General features: G+C 36.4%; 1 protein-coding gene across 3 annotated transcripts in view; it reads right to left on the reverse strand.

The window, feature by feature from the left end:
- Positions 1 to 15,130, reverse strand: part of LOC149567640 (inactive purple acid phosphatase-like protein) — a 191,807-nt gene that overhangs the window by 138,018 nt on the left and 38,659 nt on the right. The window lies entirely within an intron of this gene.

A 15,130-nucleotide genomic window follows, 5' to 3' on the forward strand; every position in this document is an offset into this window, starting at 1 on the left:
AGAGATAAAAAATGTAAAACATTAATTGGATATGAATTGTTGTAGGTAGATATCTTCAATCTGAATTCCTTTAGTGAAAGGATTATATCCAAAATGTAAAGCATTTGCAGAAATATTGTGTCACGCCTAACCTGAGCCATGAAAATGAGATGGGTGTGTGACAAAAATTCTACAACTGACTCGTATTGTAAGAGGCCTAGATTGGACATGTGAAAAGTAATATATAGATAAAATTTCATTCATTGTAAAATAGTGGCATTGCTCCCTGAGATAGCATGATCATCAACATACATGAATGTAGACTACAATGTTATCACCACCACCTTTAACGAGATTGATGTCTAAAGACTTCTTCCAAACCCTGAATCGTAAGGGTGCTAATCATCTCCTGTGTATCAAGCCACAAGACACATGGAAAGGCCTAAGGACACTATGTGCCAAATAATCCCTAAAACACAAAATCCTTCAAATTCAAGATGGTGCTCCTCACATCCATCGCCTACACCTACCAACCAAATCAAGTCGTTTATTAAAGAACCACTGAAATGTGACTGTCTTCATTGTAGGTAAGTCTTCTCATAGCCTATTCCCTTCAATCGGGAATAATTTTCAACATAGTTGCAAAAACACATCTAGTTGTAATAGAATTCTCAAGAACTCGTGAGTTTTACTGGCTCACAAATTATTTGCTGTGAAACATGGGTCAATTCCTATCAAATTACTTAGCAAATTAAAACTCATAAACTCATACTAAGCAATAAAGGTATTTCATATATGATATATATTCACTAAATAAGATTGTAACCTGAAGGCAATATTCATATTAAATTTTAGGCTTCTATTAGACTGATATTTTATGGTTTTTAGTATAATATTCTAAATGAATACAAATCAGGTTTCTTGCAAAAAGAAAATTATATAAATTCAAATGGGAAATTTGAAAAATCTGAAGCAAATATCCTCGGGGAATATTTCAATTTTGTACAATTGATCATATCACCATTCCCAACAGTTTTTTACATACATTAATGGCAATAGCAGCATTTGACTGTGTTTGGATTGAGAATCAAAATGTAAATCTCTCTAGAACTTGTCCTTATATCATGCGATAAGTCCACCTTGAAACATCCTAAACTGCACTCTGCCAACTGTGTTGATCTTCATTCTATTTGTAACAAGTATGAACTAATCTTTTCAAATATGAAAGTTTGATTAATTGTCTGAAAATGAGAGGACTCAACAAATATTTTAAAGAAAGATGGCAAACTATCGATGCAAGAACATTTGCATGATGTTCATCCACCTTTTTTGTGAATAGCAAGTAGTTGATCATTAAATATTAAATCCTAAGGACATACTTGTAATGTGACAATTCCCACCCAGTTTTGTGTAAAACAAATATATAATCAACACAACTCATAGAAGGTCTGATTTACATTTTGAGAACTGTTATATCTTAACATAGTTTCTATACTAAACAATAGGGATTTTTTTCTTACTCCAAACAGGATTCTAAGAAGTTAGTTTCTCTGCTTCTTGGAAAACCCAATTTTGGATAGTAACAGACGTTTTCATCAAATAGCATACAGATGTTTTCATATCATTAAGGAAATTCACAGAAAGAAAAAAAATTAAATTAACTAAAAGTAAAGTCTTGGGCTCCTTTAAAATTTCAAACAAATAAATTATGTTGTAATGAGACATTTTTTATACTGGGTTATCCTACGAGTCAAAACTCTTAAATACTACTTGTCTTGTGAGCCATACTGTAACCCTTGTCATGATAATCAAAGTCATTTTTTTCATCTCTAGTCTATCTTTACAAGGCCAATAACAAGTTTCTCAACAGATTTTACTAGGCCAGGATCAAAGCTTGAACCGAGCAGAAAAGCTGACAAAGTTGTAATTGAATTAAAAGAAGTTCACTAATGAAGCTGTGTGTACCTCAAAACCAAACTCATGAGTGTAGAGGCACACATCTGATCGAAGAGGTGAGCAATTATGTTAACTAACAAATGAAAGCAAATAGATGTCGGCCAATGGAGTAACGTGTATAAAAATATGCGTAAAGCAATTTGATATGAGTACTTTGAGCCAATATTTGAGTCATTCTTAAAATTCCTTGTTTTGTGAGTCCTACTTAAACCCTTGTCATGATCGTCAACATTATTTTTTCACCTATCATCAATGTCTTTCCAATGCCAATTTAACAACTTTTTCAACACTTCTAATGAGAAAAATGAGTGGAGTTTGGGCTAGGAAGAAAAGGTGTAAATGTTACTAATACATAGAAAGGATGTTTGCCAATAGAGGAACATGTACCTTAATGAAGGATAGAAAATATGTTAGTACAGAGGCACACACATGATCAAAGAAATGCAAAACAATGTTGGAATATAAAAAATTCTAAACAACAAAAGGGAGCATAACATTGAAAAGACTAACAATAAATTAAGTTGGATGTCAAAAAGTGCCATCTAATGAAAGAGTGTATGCCTTATATGAGATGCAAATTCAAATTTGTGAACAAATTAAAAACCTATAAAAGGTTATGCACCACTAAATAAAGTTAAAATTAGAAAAATCTCAAGTTGTGCAAAGGACTATGCATGAACAAGCAGAGGGGAATCAACATACCATAGTTGAGCCATAAGATGGTTACATTTGCAAACTATATAAAAAGTTCAATGCAGAAATCTTATTTGGGGCTAAGGGAATGTAAAACAAAGGTCCAGGTAACCGAGGAGTACCTACAATATATGTCCTCTTTGTCAAACCAAATAAGCACCTTCCTAGGACAAAGGAAATGAAGCGCACCTAAGGAGTACCTACAACTAGAACGATTGTTCAAATAAATCTCATAAAATAGAAGAATGAACTAACCTTAAAATACCACCCTTGATGATACCCAAAAGACCCAAAGAGACAATCTTTTGTAAGAAACAATGTACCATGAAAGCATATACCCCAGGCTTGAATTATAATCACCCATTTATTTGAGCATGTGCTTAAATCAAGAGTATAGAGACATTCTCAAGGCAAAGTTCTTCAATAGAAACTGCACCTTGGACAACAAATAGAGAGAGAATCAAGCTGCGCGAATCATTCACTAGAAAAAAATTGTCTAAACCTTCTCAACCCAAGCTCAAGCAATAGACCTCAAGCAACTGCCCCAAACCTTTGAACTATAAATAGTGTCCCCTTCTATAAGTTCTACAGAATAAGAGACTTTTACCAATTAAAGACTCAAAGTATTCTATTAAACTTATAATGAGCAATTATCGATAATACATAGTATAAGAATGGTTTTTATAAACTGCTTTATGCTTGATTATCCTTGGGATAAACAATCAAGGTCACTTTATTATAATAATCTTAATCACTATAAAATATACCACTTATCAATGAATATCTATGCAATTTGAACAAGATAAGATATTAGATTAATTAGAAGGTTAAAGAATCAAGTGCCTTGTGTGTTTCGAGGACATTGCAAACGAAGCGTTTCTTGCAAAATCCTCATTTGTGTATAAAATAGGTTAGTTTTTAACTTTGATGAAAAACAATTTGAAAGTATCCTCTCCCCTTGCCTTACAATGGATCTTGGGTGTAAGACAAATATTTGTTGTCTTTTCCTCTAGAGAGGTCTACCTAGGTGGCAAAAGAGGTACTCACACCAAGGGAACAACCTCAAGTGGTGTTTTCAATTTGGACTAATATATACTTGTAGATAAGGCGAAAGCAATAATTCAATCAAAATTAGCACTTCCATACAGTGTCACTTTGAAAGGAAGAAGCATACATTGTGTATGTTAAACCCCTGGTAGTAGTTAAAGATTTTAGTGGCTTGTTGGAAGCTTGTAAGATGTCAGGAAACTCAAATACACTAGACGCCTATTGGTGTGAGTTTGTTCAACTACAAAATACAAAATCAAATAGCATTTTGAAATTAAACATCGAATCTCCAAAACTCTCTTCAATAAGGATGCTCATATGTTAAGCAATGTACATGAATTGTGTGATAACATGAGACAACCTCAAGGTTCCTTCTTACTTGTGGACAATTAAAATGATCTAAAATGATGGTTACCATAAAGGGAGTTATGCTATTCATTCAATGGATGCAATCTAAATGAACAGCTCTACTAGAAGTCAAGTACTTGCAATTTAGGCCGAGAATAACCTATACTATTACTTATAGTCAACAAGTATCAAAAGGTAAGGGCAATAGCTTCACCACTAATCACCATTCAACGATATCTTCCAATCATCTACAACTATTCAACATGAAATGAAATGTAATCTAAGTGAAGAATTGAAGAAATAATGCAATACTTCAAAGTAACACAAGTAATCCACCATGAAGACCAACAATGGAATCAACACTTACTTTGAGAGATTATAGCAACAAGTTCAACAAGTCTCTCTTCCTACTATACCCATACCCTCTAACTAATCTCCTCTCTATTAAATCAAATTTCTAAACCTCTACAAATGAGAAGTTGTGATCTACTATAGTAGCTCCATTACAATGAAGGGCCAAGAACAATTCAAGATCAAGGGTCAAGATTCACCCATTACAAACCCTAATTATAATTATCACACTATCCTCCAATTACATAAAGGCACCCAACCTGTAGGCCAATAAGAAAATTACAATGCTTTTGTTAGCCAATGAGAAAATTCTATAAATGGCATGATTTTGATTGAATGTTCTTGGCCACGTGTAACTGGAATTTTTCGATTGGTAGAAGACATGTGGGTGCCACCTTAGCATCCTTGTCTTGTACAATTGATCAATTCTTTATGATGAGAAAATATCCCTTAATACTCAACATTACCAAGCCTACAATTGTGATAACGTAATCCCAAATTGCTTCATCTTCTCAAGTTTTCTCTATCTTTATTCCAGCAAATTTTTTCATTGTCATGATTTGAACTTGGTTGTACTTGCAAAGTTGAATCTTGAACTTCTTGATGTGATGAAATCTTCTTACACTCAAACCTTTCAAAATGAACTTGGGTTTCAAGAGGAATTTCAAATTTGTGATAATTTATTAATTTCTTCCACTTGTAAATTCTGATTTTTCCTCATTTTTTGTTTTCTTGAACTCCATCTTGTATCTTGCCTTCAATGATCGAACTTGGGCATTAGGTTTATTTGGCCGCATTTTAGTTTGAGACCAGCTATGATGTTGCAGGTCAGTAAGGGAATAGTTTCACTTGCTTTGCTTGAGAGACAGTGCTTCTGACACCAATTCTAGGATACCGCATCTAAGATTTCTATCTAAGACTCCCTGGTTAGACCTACTATCCTTCATGGCTCTACTGTTTAGGGGCCCTCCCTGTTGGTTGGGCTTCAATAGAGAGGGTTCAGACTCTTCTTCTTCGGCGCTTCATTTGTTGTTAATTGACTACTCCTACTAGTATTATCTTGGCCGAGTTCAGGGCTCATCCCTTCAGACTTTGCACGATTTTTGATTCGGCATGGTTACTTCACAGACTCAAGGCCTTTGTTAATTTTGTTGATGGAAGATACTATTATTCTAACTTGGCCTATTCTTCCTCAATTTCGACCCCCAATCCATGGGTATCGAAATTGACCGCCCTCCACCCTTTCAATATTCCCTAGACACTCCTACCCATCTCCTCCCCCCTCAATCAAAATTGAATGAGACTATCAAGATGCACATCTAGAAGAGGTATATACACGTGATTTGGGCCAACCTATCAGGGGGCCTCTACCCTTGCATGGCCTTCTTTGCAGAGCACTATATTGACATTCAGGGCGACATTATTGTTCGACCTTACTATCTTCCCAGCAGCAGCCCCATGCCTTACGTATCCAATTAGCCTCTTTCAAATTTGGCTCTCATTGACTCTATATCCAAATAGATCACCAGACGAGCAAAGATGAGTGAATTTGTCAATATTGTGACATGGGGGTGGCTAAGATTGAGATCGATTTCCTATTCTACTATTCGAACTACAATGAGATTCAAGGGAGGTTCCATTGTTTATTCAAAAAGTGCAGGTATGTCGATCAACAATGTCTTACACTCTATCTCCATGAGACTTTCTATCATTGAGATCTCACTCTATGGGAGTTATCCCCCTTTGGATCTATCCCCTCATGAGCTTATCACTTCCTTCTTCACATGGGTTATCTCTCAAACGAGCCAAGCGATTTGGTAGCTCGTCCACTGTTTCCTACATTAGATTGGTGAGACTGCAAAAAGATCACATGCACATCCACCATCAACAAGAGCGGTCATCCTCTCTCTAGCGACAAGTTCAGGCTTCTTCACAGATGAACAACTATCCTTCGATTTTGAGCTACTATTTGACGACTATGAATAGCTAGTTGTTTTGAGGTTTCGTCCTCTCTCTTTAGTGATATCTTTTCTTTTACTTTGTTTCTTGCTATGTTGGTTTCCTTTTCTCGGACATTGTTTGGTGGTCTTGTTGTCTTTTGAACTCTGTTTGTACTTTCAATCCCTTAGGCCTGTTTGTGGTCTCTTGTTAGACATTAATAATTTATCTTATCTATCTTGTAGTGCCCATTTGTTCTTACCATTGTTAAAGTCTCGGACTTGACCTTGCCATCATCTCCTTTCTCTCTAGGTTTCTCCCCTATTACCTTACAAAAACCAAACTAGAAGAAATGCATTAAGTTCACAAAATTGATAAGAAATAAATGAAATCAAATAAAATTAAAGTTTTAATAAGGTGAAATTGCATCTAGATTACACTTTCTTTCCACTAAGGCAATTTGACCAAGAGTTTTCCCTTTCTTAAGGTCTGATTTTTCTTTGTTTTGAGCCTGTAAAACTCGCAAACACACAACTGGTCCAAAAACCCAGAAGCTCTCAATGTAGAGACATTCAAAGACAGGTACTCCGGTACCTTCGCAACTACGCAGCCATGTTCTCATCAGGAGTGTGGGACATCCAGACGTCCCCAAAAAATCTAGGGAGCTCCCAGTTGTCCCTTGACTGTCTCAGGGATGTCTAGGTGTCCCCAGTTAGCAGGCAGTGTAAAAGACATGAAAAATTTTACTTTTTTCTAATCGATTCTATTTAAACCTTTAAATATTGTGGGTCCCATTTTAGGTTCTCTAAGCCTTCATTAGCCCCATAAACTTCATTTTTATCTCACATTTGGATTTCACATTGTTTGTTACAGCGGAGACAAAAGAGTGAAAAGGAGTCTAAAGAGTGATTGGACAGGTAATTGCAAGTGATTGCAAGATCAAGAGGAGCAAGAAGATCAAGTGGAAAAAGATTCATCGAGCACAAGATCCATTTAGAATTTGTATGCTTTATTATTTGATTTTTATTTCTAAAACTAAATGTTAAATGCATAGTTGTTTCTAAAGTCCTTTTCATTTTCATTCTTTGTTGTTTAAATACATTGTTGTTTCTAAATGTTTGAATGCTTTGTTGATTTTTGTTATTTGAATTTCTAAATTAGGATAAAACTTCAAACTAGTTTCTTAACATTTTATTTTATTTTTTTTAAATTACTAATTAGACTGAAAAAAATTCATTTTGTGAAGTGCGCTGTCAAAATGGCCTCTCATAATCAAGAACATAGTGGAGATGAGATGGAAATGCATTCTAAGGGTGCAAGTCAATCAAAGTATGAACTTGAGCACAAGGCAAGTGACCATGGGGCTGATCAAAAAGCCCAACCTAGTTATGTTACAGCACGACCAGCTTCTATAGATTTCCCCTCAAACTTTCGCATTGTTTGGTAGGGGTCATCAAGATCAGAAGTAAGCAAGTCTATCAAAGTATGAACCTGAGCACGAGGCAACTGACCATGGAGCTGGTCCAAAAGCCCAATCTAGTTATGTTGTAGCAGGACCAGCTTCTATAGATTGCCCCTCTCAAACTTTGGCACTATTTGCTAGGGGTCGTCATGATCTAAAGTCCCCTCCCAAACAATTTCAATAAGAGTAATAGCCACAATGCCTATAAGAGGTAGCACAAGAAAATGGAAATGTAATTTTTTAAGTGCAAAATGGTTTGGGAGCATCACTAGAGTTAATGCACAGTTGCTCTTTTGGTTAGGATATGGTGCGAGTGCATGTCTATTTCTTATGTATGCATCAAATGTCAAGTATAGAATTATGATAAACAAGCTTTCAGGCATTCCTAATCCTTGTGCAATTCCAGTGCCAAAATCTTTGGATACTAGGAAACAGATTCGAGTAATTCAGCAATTACGAAGGCAGCGACATATTCTACTTGTATCATGCATGTAAGAGCAAGAACTATGTCAGAATCAGCTTCCAGAGTTTCATCCATTCAAAGTTCAAGGGGGGAGTGCAACCAGAGGAAACACAAAGCAAGAAGTTCAAGTATTTGTTTAACGTGCACATGAAAGATTGGTTAGACCCATTGGTACATTCTTATAAGGAAATGATGTTCTTGGTGGCAAAGGATGGGGCCCCATCATTTGTGCCACAAAGTGAGCACAAATTTAGGACCATGATCTTGGATAACTAGTATAACAAGAGCAATGTTTTGATGGAGCAAATGAAAGTGATCTGTTGCAGCATAGTTATGGTGGGTGGACAGACATTAGTCATTGTCCACTCACCAAAATCACTATTACATGCATAGAGGGCCTATACATTCTAAGGGCAGTTGATTATTTAAGACATCGCAAAGATGTCGATTTTCAATCGCACGTCCTTAGGCAGGTTGTTAGAGAGGCTAAGCCATAAAATGTAGTTCAAATAGTGACAAATGCAACACATGTGCAAAGCTGCAAGAAAGCTTGTTGAGGCAGCCTATTGACATGTTTGGTGGACTCCAATGTTGTGTGCATGACATGAACAACGCACTCAAGGACATAAGGAAGATTAATTGGATTAGAAGAGTGGTAAATGATGCCAGAGAGGTGCAGATGTTTATTGCAACTACCACACTTCACATGCACTCTTTGGAAGCTTCGTAAAGGAGTTCTTGAAACCATTTGATACTAGATACGCATTGTCTTTCATTCTTTGGAGAGAATGTTCAAGTTGCGAGAGCCATTATAACTCATGACACAAGAATGGAATTAGTGGATTGAGGCCAGCACAGAGAAGGGGAAGAGGGTGAAGGAGAGAGTGAAAGTGATCAGTTTTGGAGAGATGCAAAAATAGAAGTCTCCATCATTACTCCAATTTTTCAGGTGGTCAAATATAATAATTGGGATGCACCTATCCTTGGAGAGGTTTATGACTGCATCGATTCTATGCTCAGCCATATGAGGATTGTTTGCAAGAGAGGGACCCCACTTTAGCATTCTACAAAGAGCACATTCAGCCATTCATTCGCCGCAACGAGTTCAACACTGCTTTGCACATGGCTTCCTATGCATTGATTCCTAAGTGGTACATGGCTAAGCCTCGTAGAGTTACACCACTTTAGGATGATGAGGTGAAGGTCGAGCTCTTTAGCTACATTGCTACGATGTTTGATGTTGGTACTACTAGCGAGATTTGTTTTGAGTGGATGGAATTAGCCGTTCTTACAACATTTGGTAATAAAATATTCTTAATTTACTATTTAGTGATTAACAACTTCAGTTTTAGTATTGGGCATGTTTATGACATTAAGTTACTATAATGAATGTTCAATGGTTCTGATTCATAATAAATTTTGCTAAGCTATAGGTTCTCGGATGCAAATAAAGATGGATATCAGAATATGGCACAAAAGTATCTAATTTTGTGGTGCAAATGTCCTAAATTACAGAGGTCATAATTATACATGACCATTTGATTGCTATCTAAGGCTTCTAGTTCCTCGAGTTTAGAATTTATTCATTAAATTGTGTATTCAAAAAATGTTTTAAGGGAGCTTAAGAGTTTTCTCACACTGGTCATTTAATTACTATCTTAGGTTTCTAGTCCCTTAGTTGTGGAGAGGAACTGGTCTACTTATAGCTTCATCCACTCTGTTGAGAGGAACAAGCCTAACTCTAAGAGAGAAGAGAAGCTACTACTTGTTATACGCAATGCCTTGTATACCGTAGATCGCAAGGCATGCATGTGCAAACAGAGCCCATTAGCCTGTTGGGATATAGAGCCAGAGGATCCATCTCAGATTGATGAGGACGAGATTGCAGCAAAAACAGATGTAGGTCTTGTTGGTTTTTCTCTAGCAAAACTTAACTATGACGAGTCTAGTAGTTCTAGTGATTTTGTACTCATTTTGATATCGATCATGATTCATATCATGACACGTGTTACTCATTGTAATTGTCTTCATGATATTTGATAGAACTAATATATATCCTATTTGCTAATAATTTAAACTTCTATTCGAATTTTTATTTTATTTTTATTTTTGAAGGTTACTATTGGGTATGTTACTATGTACTATATTAGATGGTTTTGCTTCGTGTTGCAATTTTGCTATGGTCAAGTATTCCAACTTGGTACGTTATACTGAAACATCATTTCACAACTAGCATTTCAAGTTCTACATATTTAGTATACAACACCCTGTCATTGTTCTGAAATTGAGGCCCTTTGTTCTCCCATCTTGACATGCCCCAATGTCGATGTAACATTGTTTGGAGCCCAAATCTTTCTTTCTCCAGCACTCTTATCTATGATTTTAAGAAGAAATCCACTTTAACATTGCCTTCCTAAGTCTCCAAATTGTTCACAAGGATGAAATTGCTCTCTAAAAGACAATTTGAAGGAAGGAATTGATGCTTGACCAAGCCAATTCGCAACCTCTAAAAGCTAATTCACAACCAAATGTAGAGGTATATCTGGTTATGTTTGAAATTTTGATGTGAAAATGAATCATGGTTTCTCTCCTCATATAGGTGATTTGTAATTTAAAGATGCATGTCCTTTCAAGGGCCAACTTGGACCTCTTATAGCCAGTTAATTTCATTTAAATTAATCCCCTTTTGCTTCCAAACCTGATCAACCTTGTTGAGAAGGGATACAATAGTGATACACTGGCACTACGTGACATCGAGACACTAGGACAAGTTTTTGGGACAAGGGGTCAAAGGGCCTCAATTTTGGGATGATAGGGGCAGTGACGGGGCGGCAAGGGGAGAAGGGGTGATGTATACTTAATAAATAGAACTTGTAATGCTAGCTATGAAATAATGTTTCAATATAACATACCAAATTGATATACTTGAACATAAAGAAATTGCAACATGAACAAAAGTCGTTGAAAATTCAACATAGAAACATAGTGCATACCAATAGTAGGTTGTAATCTTCAAATAGAAATTAAAATTATCAACAAATAGAACATTTTGGGTGATATTAGTTCACTTTTATCAAATATCATAAAGATGATCGCAATGAGTAGCATTGTATGTATCATAATTGATATCTAAACAGGTACAAAATCATGTCAAAATGTAGTGAAGGGAGGCCTCTAATCATCTCCAAAGATAAAGTCCTCATCACCGAAATAATCGGACCCCTCATGATCAAGATCCACAAGAGGAACATCAACCAACCCTACATGTGTATGTTGCAGTCTCATCCTCATCAATCTAATATGGTTCACCTTGTTCTACATCTCATTGTGTTGTTGGGATCTCCTTGTACACGGGTCATCAATCAATGAGACACAAGGCACTGTGTACAACAACTAGCTCCTCTCCTCTCTTAGAAGTAAGTTTATTCCTCTTAACAAAATGGATGAACCTATAAGTAGACAAATTCCTCTCTGTAACTAGGGAACTAGAAATTTGAGATACCAATCGAATGGTCAAACTGGTATCTTTGACATTTGTAATCCATGACATTTCCACCACAAAATCAGATGCTTTTGTGCCATAGTTTTGATATCCATCTTTGTTGCATCCCAGTAACCGGCAACATAGCAAAACTCATCATGAACTAGAACAATTAAACATTCAATATAGTAACATAAACATACTCAATAGTAAAACTAAAGCCTAAATAGTAAATAAAGAATATCAAATTACCAATTACCTGTAAGTGTAGCAAGTTTTGTCCACTCAAAGCAAATCTCACCAACAATATCAACATCATACATCTTAGCAATGCACCTCAAGAACCCTAATTTCACCTCATCATCCTAAAGTGGTGTAACTCTAACAAGCCTAGCACTATACCACTTAAAATAAAAGGAATAAGCAACTATGTGCAAAGGAGTGTTCAACTTGTCTCATTTGCATTGAACGATTGGTTGAATGTGCTTATTGTAAAATGCTAAAGTGTGGTCCTCTCGCACAAGAACCCTCATCTAGTCAAGCGTAGAATCAATACACTCATCACCTCTCCATAGGTATGTGCATCCCCATCACCATATCCGATCACATGGAAAACCAGAGTAATGATAGAGACTTTGTATGTTGTATCACTCCAAAATTGATCACTCTTCACTATCTCCTTCACCCTCTTCCCCTACTTTATCTTGGCCTCAACCCACTAATTCCATTCTTCTATTATTACCATGAATTGCATTGACTCTTGCAATTGAAGCATTCTCTCCAAGAGAATGTAAGACAATGCATATCTAATCTCAACTAGTTTTAAGAACTCATTTGCCAAGCTACTAATTAGTGCATGTAAGTGTGGTGGTTGCAAATAAATATCTTCATATCTCTCACAACACTGATGACCACTTCTCTAATCTAATCAATCTTCCCCACTTCTTTGAGTGCCTTGTTCATGGCATGCATGGAACATGGAGTCCACCAAATATGTCTATATGCTGCCTCAACAAGCTTCCCTACAACTTCGCACACATGTTGCATCCGTCACTACTTTGACCACATTTTCAAGCCCAACCTCCTCAATAGCCTCCCTAAGGATGTAAAGCTAAAAATCAGCATCCTTGCAATGCGATGAACAATTCACGCATTGTGCATGTAACCAATCTTGTTATATAGGTTGTCCAAGATTTTTCGTCCTCGATTTGTGCTCACTTGATGGCAATAAGTTGATTCAAACTGATCATTCCTTCTCTCCAATGCATGACACAAGTAAAAGTATGGCGTTGCCCCTATGTATGTTGAATCGCCAAAACTTGTTGCCTGATTGACAAACTATTAAGCACTAGAACTCCAATATGATTAAGGATACCCCAAAACTTGTCCATCTCAATTCTATACTTGACATTTTTATCATCCATCAAACTTTACATGTACTCACACAGTATCTTGTCCAACAAAGCAAATGTGCATTACTCTAGTGTTGCTCCCAAAACATTCCACAACATAAAAATTGCACTTCCAGTTTCTTGTGCCACTTCTTCTGGGATTGTGATCTTATTGCAAATTGTTCAATAGGAGAGTTTTGATCATAAGGACCCTTAGCAAACAAAGCCAATATCTATGATGGGCAATCTAAAGAAGCTAGCCTGCTAGCAACATAACTAGATTGGGCCCCATGGTCACCTACTTCATGCTCAAGTTCATAATCTAATAGGCATGCACTCTTCAAAATGAATTTCTATCTCATTTCAATCAATAGCATGACTATGAGAGTACGCTTTGACACTGCATTCACAAAATGAAAACATTTCAGCCCAATTACTAATTTGAAAAAAAATATATATATATATATATATTAAGAAACTAGGTTCAGCCTAGGCCATAATTTAGAAATTCAAATAACAAAAAACAAGTAACAAAATTGAAAACACAAGAAATTTCAAAAAACAAAAATGTAAACACTTTGAACAAGAAACAACAATGATTCATTATTTCAAATGATCTTGAAATTTAAAGTTTTCTTTTAGTTTTAGAAATAAAAATCAAAAAAATAAACAAAAGAAGTCTAGAAACCCTACCTTCTTCTTCTTGCTCGTCATTCACTTGTTATCACTCATTCAATCACTTTGTGCACTACTTTTCACTCTTCTCTCTCAATTGACGCAAACAAGTTGAAATCCAAAATGTGAGAAGGGAAAAATAAGTTTAGAGGAGCTTATGAAGGCTTAGGTTGGGGTCCCATTTGGACCCGCTTCATTAAAAATCGAGCAAGTGTGGCTGAGATTTTTTAGGAATATTTAAAGGGAAGCGGTCCCATCAATTTTATATTAAATCCTTTTTAAGAAAATCAGCTCCTAAAATAAAGAAATCTAGTTGTCTCATTAATTTTTAAAATAAAGAGATTATTTCATTTTGGTGGGAAGTTCAAGAGCTTTTTGACTGTCAAAATCCTTCCCTATGTCCAACCCCACCCCATTTTCACACCCTTAAATTAAGAGGGTTAAAAAGTCGGGGCTCCTATTTTATAACAAAAGATTCTTAATAAACCTTTAGCCCCCCTTAAAAAGTTATCATGGGGTCACCTGCTCCACAAAAATAGAGGCCAAGCCCCTCTCGTGGGGACCTTTCCTTAGGGAGGCCAAAATGGGTCCCACCTCTTTTTAGGGTTCGAATAGAACCTAAAGTACCAAGACTTCAAAAATTTAACTTCATTTTTGTGTTTGGCATTGTTCAGCGACAAGGGACACCTACATGTCTCTAAGACAATCAATTGACTCTTGGAAGACCCCCATACATCTTGGGGATTTTTCAGTGTCCCTACACCTTGGACGTATCCCAATGACACAACTGTTGCGAACTGGTAGAGGAGGGAGAGCTTGGGAATGCCAACTACTTGTTTCAAGGACGTTTCGTACCATGTTTGTTAGGGTTTTGGGGCGTGAGGGGGGCATGTCCCTAAGCTTCACTAGGATAGAAGCAAGTTTTTATCAAATATAAAGGTCAAAAAATAAAGAAATTAAGAAAATTTGTTCTATTTAATTTTTGATATCACAAGGCCAAGGGACAACCAAATGTCCTTGGGGATGTCCTCGGGCCCTCTAAGAGTCCCCCATACATGTCGGGGATATCTGGGCACCCCCGAGTCCTAGACATGTCCTAGATGATTATGGAATGATGGAGGTGTGGGACTTGGGAACACCAATTCCTTGTCCTAGGGATATTCCTGTACTAGGTGTGTCAAGGCTTGGGTAAGTGGCGGGTGCGTCAACAGGTCTCACTGGGTTAGAAGCTATTTTTTATCAAATTGACAAGTATTTCATACATCTCTATATTGCTTGTTGATTCTAGCCATAATTTTGCTAGTTGTGAGGATTGTGAATTCTAGGAGGTAGGCTAATTCCACCAC

Source organism: Cupressus sempervirens, chromosome 3, assembly GCF_028749045.1.
Source record: "Cupressus sempervirens isolate cs-2001-9-10 chromosome 3, ASM2874904v1, whole genome shotgun sequence".
In the NCBI taxonomy this organism is placed as follows: Eukaryota; Viridiplantae; Streptophyta; class Pinopsida; order Cupressales; family Cupressaceae; genus Cupressus; species Cupressus sempervirens.